Genomic DNA, 11,442 nt, shown 5'->3' on the forward strand with positions numbered 1-11,442 from the left:
CTGCCTGGGCAGAGAAGGCTCCCCATCACAGACCACATCCGTGCAGTGGAGAAGCGCATCTTTAGGATCTGCAGAACCCTGCCTTCCTCTGCCCTCAGGCGTCCATCTAGTCACTGAGCCAAAGTAAGGCCCCCACGAGGGCTTCTGCTCCACGGCACGTGGTGACGCCGCCCTGCAGTCCTCAGCTTGTTGTATGTGTGCGCCATTCTTCTGGGGATAAAGTAAGAATGCCCCGTGTGCCCCAGTTCCCACCTCACCAGCCCCCCACGAGGCCCACTTTTGTCTTCAAAGTGCCTAGAAACTCACCCTATCGTGATTTCCTGGAAACACATGAAAAGAGAGGAGGCCGGCTCTCGCTCTGCAGCGGGCCCCAGTTGAACGCGGCACCTGCACTTCCTAGCTCTGTTCTCCTGGCCAACTTACTGAGGGTCTCTGAACCACATTGGAAATGGGGATGACGGCGACTCACTCGTGGGCTTCTTGTAGAGGAAAGGAAATAACCAATGTGAAGGCCTGGCAGAATGCTTCTGCCAGGAGGCTCAGAGTAAATGTTTATTATCCTTATTACTGCTTTCCACCCCATTTTTTTTTTACCCTTCCCCCACATGCCTACCATACCAAAAAGAAACAACCTCATTTCACTCTGTTAACTTTACAGTTCCACTTAAAAATGTGTCTTAACTGTTACGTTTCCCTGAGTTTGGATGACAGCTCCCATTGTAGGGAGCTGGTTGAGAGCCAGGTTGATTGATGAGTATCTTGGAATTTAAGGGTATAGATTTGGACACTTTTTAATTGTTTTAAAATCAGTTCGTAACACAAAGCCTGGATTCACCAACTTTCAATATTACCTAAAGAGGAAACTTGGCACTGAGGATAAATGGACCCCACGCTTCCACCAAAGCTTTCGCTAGGAAGGTAAACAGGTATTTCTAAGCATATCATGAAGGTTGGGGAGGCTGGGATACTTCTGGCCTTCTCAACAGCCATGAGCTTAAACAAGGAGATGCATTTCATCTATCTGTGGCATATCAACATGGGGGGAGGCGGGGGGGGGGGGCGGGGAGGAGAACAACCTGAAAGTCTTTTGATAGGGTTTGATGAGAAGTCATAGTTTGATGATGAGTTAGACCAGAGTCGTAACTCAAAGAAATGAGGGTAGAAGCTGATTCTTCTCAAGTCTAGATATCACCAACACAGTGTTTAGTGGTTACAGAGAACAGTGTAAAATGAGTGAAAAAGAGGGAAGTGAATGTGACTCAAGCAGCTGGGCTTCTGCCTACCAAATGGGAGGTCCCAGGTTTGGTGCCCAGTGCTGCCTAAAGAAGACGGCGAGCTGACACAACAAGATGACGCAACCAAGAGACACAGTGAGGAAGCACAATGAGAGACACACACAAAAAAAACAGGGAGCAGAGATGGCACAAGCGATCAGCCACCTCTCTCCCACATGGGAGGCTCCAGGTTTGTTTCCCACGTGCCTCCTAAAAAAAAGGAAGAAGAAAAGAGACAGGGAATATAAACAATGGGGTGTGGGGATAAATTTTTAAAAATAAATAAATCTTTTTAAAAATTAAAATAAAATGAGTGAAAAAGAGACCTGATTGTACCTAGGTGTTTCTGTTTCCTCAACTCACTGGAGATTGGCTGTGTGTAGTTTTAGTTATAAATTACTTATCCTGATAGAGTTCTAATTTGTCAGGGAAGCTATATTTAAATAGAAAATGGTGTAACAGCAACAATCCCCCAACTACAATGGCAAAGATCAATAAAGACAGATGGTCCAAAAATGAACCCTTGATACTGATGGTTATGATTATGAGCCTGTGTGCCTGAAATATGAACTAGGCCTAGAGCTGCAGGTGCCTCAGAGTTACCTCCTGAAAACCTTTATGTTGCTCAAATATGGCCACTCTCTAAGCCAAACTCAGCATGTAAATGCATTACCTGCCCCCCAGCGTGGGACATGACTCCCAGGGATGAGCCTCCCTGGCACAGAGGGATTACTACCAAGCACCAGCTGCTATAAAAAAATAACTTGAATAAAAGTGTCAACTCAGACTAGCAGAATATCTCAGCCTACATGTAATATCAGGTGTTAAAAATGGCTTTTTGACTTTGTATAAAAGGGGGAAATGGAAACGACAAATGAGTTTATATGGCTATGAGTCTCCAAAAAACAGTCAGGAGGTCATCAGAGGGGTAACGCTTATGCATGCCTCAGCAGGGTACCAGAGACAGCCAAAGTAGATAGAAACCAATGTACTGGTTCTCCCGAGGGCTATAGAGACCCACAGGTTCTATGGTCATGGCAGATGACTCTGGAGTTCAGTGCCATGTCAGTTGGCTCTACTTTGGAGTTTGTGTTCCTGAGTGTGATGGAGTTGGACTCAGATATGACCTTTCCACACATGCCTCTTTTGTTACTTTTACCAGACCTGTGGTTGGCGCTGTGGTTGGTGTATACTCAGGGGACCTGAATCTCTGGACTATCCATGTGACAGCCAGGCCCTGAGCCTCAGCAGACTTGTAACTCCTACACTCTGGTTTATTGGACTTACCCCGGCCAGCGAACAGGGAGGTGAAGAAGGTCAACCACCACACCAGGGAGCCAAGTGTGCCTACAACTGCAAGCAGGAGAATTGCATCCATCATCCTTGTGGAATCTAAGCCCCCTCTTGATGTAGAGGGGGAGTGGACATAACCATCCCAGGATCCACAGGATGGAGGAATAGAGTGTGAATTAGAGTGGACTTACTGGTGTTCTGCTGTGGAACTATTGTGATTAGTAATGGAAGAAATTGTAGCATTGATGTGGAGAAAGTGGCCACAGTAGCTGCTGAGGTAGGGAGAGGAAAGAAGAGATATGATGTGGGGGCATTTTCAGGATTTGGAGTTGTTTTGGGTGGTGCTGCAGGAACAGATGCTGGACATTGTGTGTCCTGCCATGGCCCACTGGGTGGACTGGAGGCGAGTGTAGACTACAGTGTAGACCCTTGTCCATGGGGTACAGCAGTGCTCCAAAATGTATTCACCAGGTGCAGTGAATGTGCCACGATGATGGAAGAGGTTGTTGATGTGGGAAGAGTGGGGTAAGGGGGGTGGTGGTATATGGGGGCCTCATATTTTTTTAACGTAACATTTAAAAGGAAAAAGAGAAAAAAAAGAAAATGGCTCATGCCATGTTTTCACACAGTGCATAGATACAATGGAGCACCCACCTGGTGGCACAGGGTCACAATTGCAGGCAAAGCCCTGGGAGCAAAGGGCCTGAAGAGTGCTTGCTCGTCTGATGCAACTTAACAGTAAACACAGCCCCTCTCCTCTCCTAGAAGGACTATCAATAGTTCACGCTCCCCTGGTGAACTTCGTTAACAGTTTGACTCCTGGTGAAATTACACTTACTGATGTTCACTAGGCAGGGCACTTAGGAAATGTTAGGTTCCTTGTGTCTGTCCGCTTTGGTTCGTTTGTCCTTGACATTACCCTAAAGGTCAGGGATTCCTTCTGTGGAGCCTAGATTCTCAGTGGAGATAACCCCCTACCGCGAAGACTCCAGGAGGTTTTCTGGTCTGACAACTAGTCGGGAACAGGTAAGGAGATTTCAAGAAATGTTGGCTGGTGTCAGTTCACGTATTTGTCAAGAGCAGACCCCTACTTTTTTGTCTGGGGCTGCACAGCTTGCAATACCCAGGGTGGGGTTTCTGAGACCCACGAAAGAGCTCTTGTTCTTTTCTTTGCTAGTCTAGGCCGTGAGCCTGGAAACATCTCCTGTGGCTACAGTGCTGATAGTGTGACCTTTTTTTTTTTTTTTTAAGTACCATGGCCTGGGATTGAGGATTGAACCCAGGGTCTCGTATGTGGAAAGGTGGTGCTCAACCACTGAGGCACATCAGCTCCCCTGAGTTGGTTTTCTCATTTGTTTGCTTGTTGTTTGTTGTTTGTTTTTTGTTTTTAGGAGGTACCAGGAACCGAACCTGGGACCTCCCATGTGGGATGAAGGTGCTCAACCGCTTGAGCCACATCTGTTCCCGAACTTTTATTTTTTTAAGGAGGAACCAGGAATTGAACTCAGGAACTCATACATGGGAAGCCGGTGCTGAGCTACACCAGCTCCCCACCTTTCTTTATTCATGCTGACTTGTTTGTTAAAGACGTGGCTTTATTGCTGAGGTGTATGTGCCCTGGGGAAGGGGCCCAGTTGTCCTAGAAGGAGTGCAAGGTGTCCCCTCCAGTAGGATGTGGTGGGTGGGAGAACCAAGACCACTGCACTCTGCAAGGTACTCCTGGGGATTACAAATTCATGTAACATTATATTCCTTCTCTTTATTGGCATATACATTTTTAAAATTTCTTGGGCATACAATAACAGTAAGAACACTGGCCACGGAGTCAGGAAACCTAAATTTTACGCCTAGCGCTGCGTGATCTTGGTCCAATTGCTTCCCTCCATGGGCCTTGGGGTCTTCATCTGTAAAATGAGGTGGCCGCATGCTTCATGGGGCTCACTGAAGAGAGGTGCCAGCCCCAGTTGCTTTTCCACTCCCAGTTTAACGCTCATCCTGGCAGAGTTTAGTTTTAGTAGCCATGACGGTTCAAGTGAACTTGAAAACCACCGCTTTGGCTTAACCTTGAACCTTCCCACCTGGGGAGGGGAGAGGGTGCCTCCCTCGGCTCCACCAGCTCCTGGGCTTGACAGAGCAGCATAACCAGGTGGAGGGAGCAGCCACCTGGGGCACTCTCTCCCTTTCCCCACGACCCAGGAAAAACGCCTTGAGGGTCAGAACGCATCCGGGTGTGTCTGCTCTGAATCGGGCTTAGAAGATAAGGAATTTCCTCAGCGGCCCCTGAGCACCTGGGCGCAGCCACAGGCGCCTAATGCTGGCCAGATGCGCTGACAGAGGCCACCTGGAACCCCGCGTTTTCTTGCCTGAATCACGGCCAGCCAGGGCTCAGGAGGGCATTCCCCGTGCAACCTGCTCATTCGCCACCTGCCCAGCCGTCCATCGAGCTTCCTGGTCACACTGGGAGACTGCTAATGGCCAAGCAGACATTGGCTAATCAGCTAGTGTTTGCAGGGCAGCAGTCTTTGGACGAAAGAGGAGTGCTCTAACCTGAGCAAGCGTTAACTGAGCTCCTTCTACACGGGCAGCACACCTAGACAGGCAAGCATAAAAGAAATGTTTCACTGACCCTGCTACCAAGGAAGCTTTGATTCCCATTTCTAGAGATGGCAAGATAGGGGTTTAGAGACAGAGATGCTCTGGGACAGCATGGCCTACTAGAGATTTCTGTGCTGATAGAAATGTTCCATGTCCGTGTCCAGTATGTTATCATGAGCCACATGTGGCTACTGAGCACTTAAAATGTGGCTAACAGGAAGTGGAGGTGGCCCAAGTGATTGGGCTGCTGCCTACCATACAGGGGGTCCAGGGTTCAGAATCCAGGGCCTCCTGGTGAGGGCAAGCTGGCCCGCGCCGTGGAGAGTCGGACTGTGCCATGAGCTGACCCAACAGGATGATGCAACAGCAACAGAATGTGGCTAACGCAGTCAAGGAACTGAATTTTTAAATTTATTTAATTTTAGTTGGCTTTAATTTTAAATAGGCGTATGTGACTAGTAGCCACCACGCTGCAATAGGCAGCAAGTCCTTGCTACTCAAAGTGCCCTTTGCCCACCGGCAGCGGCTCATCACCTAGGGCAGGCGTTCTTGACAAGGGGTCCGTGAGCTTGCCTTGAAATTCAAAAAACATTACTCTTGTGGGGACGTGTTGGTGCAGGTGTGATATATTTAGTAAATAGCGCACTGTATAGTGTGGACTTAGTAAAGGGTCTGTGGTTTACACCTGACTGGCAAAGAGGTCTGTGGAACAAAATAGTTGAGAGCCCCTTACCTGGGAGTTTATTCAGAATACGGGATCTCGGGCCCCACCCCAGCCCTAGTGCATCAGAATCTGTATTTTAAAGGATCTGAAAGTCACTTGCACGATAAGGTTTGAGAAGCCCTAGTCGAGGGCAGTGGTTCTCAGCCTTCTCGGCATGTTAGAATCACTGCGGGAGCTTTTACGAATTCCAGTTGAAGGACGTTGTTAATGTGGGAAATTGTGGGAGGGTGAGGGAGGGGGGCATATGAGAAATCCTTGTATTTTTTATGTAACGTTTATGTAATCTAAAGCTTCTTTTTAAAAAAATGATTAAAAAAATGAATAAAAATTCCGGCGCTGCGACTGCACCCCAGACCAATAAATCAGCATTTCCGGGGGGTGGGATCCAGGCACCCACAGAATTGCCAGGTGCACCCAGGGTTGGGAACCGCCACTCTGGGGCCACGCAGCCACCCGGACCACGCTGATGGGTGAGTCCAGAGGCTGAATTCGCTCGCTGGGCCTGGCTGGCTGGGAAGCCAAAGGGACTTATTCATCCTCAGCAAGTGTAAGACTTGGCCGGGGGCTTGTGTTTGTTTCCAGTGCCTAAGTGAGATATTCCCTGGTTTTTGACAAAACATGTCCAAATACCACACCACCAAAGGGCACGCACCACCCGGGGCGGCTGATTCACTTCCTCAGCTGGGACCTGGAGATCCCGGGCATCCGGAGCCTCGGTGAAGGCAGTTATTCTTCCCTCGAGGGTGGAGGCCCGTCCCTCCTGCAGCCCAGCAAGTGTCCCCGGGCCACTGGGCCAAACAGAGAAGGTGGGTTTTCCTGAAGAGCCGGACTCTCGCTCTGCTGGTTTGGCCTCAGATACCCCAGCCACTTTCTAGTGATGGACGATATTTGCGGAGATGAGTCCTCGTCTGAGCTGGGAGGTTCAGGCTCTGAGGACGCTGCGTCCCTCGAGCAGGAAGGCTGTTCCCACAGGGGAGGAGCCACAGCCCCCTGCGAATTCACAGGGTCTCACTGAGGAATCTCCCCTCCGACTGGGGGAACGGTCCACTCCCCGTGAGGGCATCGTTGGCTCCCCTGCCCTGGCGTGGCCGCTGGATCTCTGAAGCTTGGCCTCCACAGCTCTTCTCATGCGTTCCAGGCTGACCTTAGAAGACTTGGTCAAGATGAAGGCGCCCTCATGACGGTGACAAGAGAGCGAGCCATGACGCTCTGCCCGTCTTGGGGTGGGAGAGGAGCACCCAGCGCAAGATGCCTCCAGGGCTCTCCCTCCACCTCCAGCTGCCGGGTACCAAGCATGTATCCTTAGAAAGGTCCCCGGGCCTCAGGCCACAGCTCAGTGAGTCCGACTCAATGGCCCTGCTAGGGTGTGAGCCCAGTTCCAGGGAAGAATCTGCAAAGAGGCAGGGGGAGGATGGTTTCCCTCCCTTCGCTGCATGGGTGAGGCTGCACCCACCAGGGACAGAACAAGAAAGCAGGTCAAATGTTGCTCTCTCCTCCAGGTGTCTCTAACTTCCCCTGCCCCCTTGTCTCCACGAAGACACCCTGTTGACCCACCCTGAGCTGTTGTCCGCACTGTACAGTTAGCACTTTGTTAAATGCTCCCTAGGTGTTCCTTGGCTCTTCGTTATGGAGCCACAGAAGGTCAGCACCCAGCAGGCTCCTTGCAGGTCAAATGGTTCTAGCCTGTTGAGAGATGGGAAAATGAGGCTGAGAGAGACATGCGCAGAACCATATTGCACCTGAGACAACAGGACCAATCAGTGATACTGATGCTGTCTTTATATAAAAGGTTGATATTTTGTTCATCATGGATTTTTTTGCGTTTTGATTTTTTCAAAATATTGCGTTAATATGTTATTTACCTTGATTACTAAGTTTTCTGTGCTCCCTTAAATTTTGCACCTGGGATGAATGCCTCACTCATCTCTCCTTAGTTCTGGCATGGCAGGGAGGGTAGAGACTTGTCCAAGACAACACTAGTCTTGATCAGAGGCAAAAGGAAAGCTTGGGTCTTCCAACTGCATCCACCTCCTTCTTCTCTGTTGCCTTCAAGTGCAAAGCTCTGTTTCTCCAAGTAAGTGGAAAGCTCCAGTGTGCAGGGAACTGAACTTGTGGAATGATAACACTTTTATGTGGTTATTGCCTAGCCAGAGAAGAAAATACATTTGAAAACGCAAGAAATGCAAATTTATTTCCTACACAAGGGGTTGTTGATGATAGTATCAAAATATTGATACCAGATAGGATACAAGATACTGATGTTGGCTATCAATAGGAGAGACAAGAACTTGTGCCAAAATGTGGACTTGTTTCCCAGCCCAACACTCTCTCGCCTGCGCCGCTTTGGATGTGAGGAAGCACCCTGCATTCCTTCCAAACCCAGGCTGACATCCTTCAAAAAGAATTTTTAAAGAATCAAGTATCAGCACAATAGTGTTTCTTTTACTCATCCTTGTGCTCATAGCTTTTGCTGAAATGCTGCAATAAGTGCCTATGTGTGTATGTATGCCATTTTGCACATGCACCGTATTATATGTAGGATAATTTCCTAGAAGCAGAATTCCTGGGTCAAAGTTGATGTGCATTAAAAATTCTGATGGATAGTGATAAATTCCCTTCAACAGAGCTTGTGCCATGCCTACAGTAATGTACGAGAATGTCTGTTTCACCCAACCTTTGCCAATCACAATGGTCATAATTTACCAATTATGAGAAATCTTACCATGAGATCTTCCCTGGACAATGAGTAACCCTTTTTGTCTTTGTCAATTTGAAAAGTGAAAAAATGGTATCTTGGTGTGGTTTTAATCTGAGTTTCTCTAATTAAATAAGACCACGTTTATTCAATAAACTCTGTTCATGTGTTTTACCCACTTTTCTATTTTATTGTAGATCTTTCTCTTATTTGATATGTATGAGCTCTTTGTATAAAAGATTAGACCTTGTCTACGATAAGAGTTGCAAATACTTCTTAATGGTTTGTCAGTTTGTCTTTGGACTTTGCTGGTGGCAATTTTGTTTGTTTTTGCCATGCAAAGACTTCTTATTTTCATTTGGTCAAGTTTATCTGTGTTTCATTTTATGGTTTCTGGTTTCATTCATAGAATGTCTTTCCTTAATTTCTCAGCGTTTGCATTCCTTTAGGGTTTAATTTTTGCGTCTAAACTTTTGATCCACGTGCAGTGTATCTCATTTAAGGTGTGAGGTGTGAGTTTGACTTTACATTTTTTTCAAAACAGCTACCCAGGACATATATTGTAAAAATATATCTTTTATTCACTGGTTGAAACACCACGTGTATTATAAATTTCAGAATCAGTTCTATTTCAGATCTTTCTCCTGTGTTCCATCGACCTATGGACTCATGTACCAATACCACATTCTCTTTTTTTCAGGCGTCACTCGGACTTGACTCCAGGTCATTAGGTTCCAAGTACAGCCTGAGATTTGCAGACACTGGGATAGAATAGGGGGTGGATATAGCACAAAGGTGGGATATTCCTGTCAGAAAGCTTCCAAGCTCTCTCCAAAGAATCACTGCCACCTAAAACGACTGTGCTCCCCATACCTCCTCTCAAAAGAAAACAGAAAGAGAAGAAGTTCATCTCCTCCTTTAAAAATCTATTCGTCTGCATGCACTGGAGGGCCCAAGTACGGTGCACTCTGCAGATCTCTCCTTTTCCCCCCAATTTTAGGAGCCTGAGAAGGCCTTGAAGGAGCTTGGATCCTGGTATTGGAGGTTCATGCCTCCTGGGCTCCCCAAGGTCCAAGTTTGTCCTTGTGTGTAAATTGAGCTGGCCCTTACCTTAAAGACCTCCCCACAGACCCTAAGCAAACGCACTCCCAGCCCCTGAGAGCGTTAGCTAATGCTGCCCAGTGCAGACATCCTCCTGTCCTCCTTCCCACTGGACCCCTGGGGACCGGGCTCCAGCTCCCTTTTCCCAGCTCCACGACACGCCCCGCGGCAGGCCCTCTCTCTGCTCCTGTCCTCGTCCCCACAGGAGCTCAGCGCGGCCCGGCACGCAACACTTAACGCTGCAAACGAAACAGGAAAGCAAATCTCTTTAGAAGGAACAGCTGGTAGCTCTGGCCATCAAAGGGATGTTTTCCTTTGGAGGAAGAGATTCTATTATACACCAGAAATTCTTCATTTAAGGTCCATGGCTGAGCTTCAGAAGTTCTCTGAACCCCTTCAAAGATTCGCAAAATGCATGCCTAGGCCGAGGGGCATTTGCTAAGGGGTGGGGGAGGAGGTTCCTCGGAGATCGTCAGATGTTCAAGGAATCCAACTCTACAAAGGAATAAAAACAACTTAAGAATTCTTACTGATATCTATTTAAATATCTATGAATAAAATGATAGGATGTCTTAGATTGGCTTCACAATATTCCATTTGGAGGACAGGAAGTGGGTGGGCTGGGTACAGTTATGGATTCAACACGTTTGGCCAAGAGTTGATAGTTGTAAAAGTTAGTGATGGCATTTATTATGTTATTCTCTCTTGAAAGAGAGACAGAGAGAAGGAAGGACGAATGGAAAGAAGGGAGGGAGGAAGAAAAGCCTTGCTGTGGACTGTGTTGAAAGAACCACAGTTCATAGCTGCCGTTCATAACTTTAGCTTTATAGGATCGACTTCTACCCCGTGGTTTCACTGATCCGTGTGTGAAAGTCTGGAAAACCTGCGGACACAGTAGGCATGCCCACCCCGCTGTCACTCCCACCCTCTGTCCTCAGCATCACCCAGAGAGAGGGCCTGGGGTGGCTGGGCCCCAGGGCCACCTCTGCTCACCTCCACCCTCTCTGCTAAATGTCCTTCGCCCCTACACAGGATGTGTGTGTTGGGGAGAGGTCCCCAGAGACCCTGGCTACCCCCCTCCCCCAGGCAGACAGAGCCTCAGTTGCCCAGCTGAGCCTGTGCAGAAGCGGGGCTGGGGCTGAACCATTTGGATGTGCTTGGAGCAGAAAGTTCACAAATTCCAAGCTCTGCTCCCAAAGCAAACCTGCCCAACCAGGTGGCTGGATCCTTCTCCTCTCCTCCAAGGGGGCTCGGCCGGGCCGCCAGGCGGGTGGCTTTGAAAACCAGCTCGTGTTTGAGTTGTGAAAGCACCAATGTTTGCAATGTTTGCCCAGCAGAGAAGGAGCATATTTTCTTCCTTCCAAAGGCAAACTCAAATGATGCTCCACGGGTTTTTCTTCAGACTTTCCACAGGAAACATAAATAAGGAAGAAAAATGACTTGAGGTGCTGAGACCTGAAGTGGAATTTCAGCCCTGAAGGAACTGCTTGTAACAAGCGCTCTCTGTCCCCGAGCGGAGGCTGCCGGGGCCGTTCCTGTGCTCTGAGCAGCTTCACAGATGAGGCAAGAGGGAACTGGACGGCTCTCAGGCCTGCCTCCCAGCCAGGTCTTGGCCCCGCCCGCGGACGGCTCACCAGCGATCAAGTTTCCTTGGTTTTATCTTTCTTCATTGTGTTGGAGTAGCACAAGCTCGGGGGCGCCAACCCAAGGCCCAGCAGCGCAGCAAGCCAGGTGCTGCCCGGAGCCTGGGTGGACGCGCG

The sequence above is a fragment of the Dasypus novemcinctus genome, chromosome 12 (genome assembly GCF_030445035.2).
Source record: "Dasypus novemcinctus isolate mDasNov1 chromosome 12, mDasNov1.1.hap2, whole genome shotgun sequence".
Lineage (NCBI taxonomy): Eukaryota > Metazoa > Chordata > Mammalia > Cingulata > Dasypodidae > Dasypus > Dasypus novemcinctus.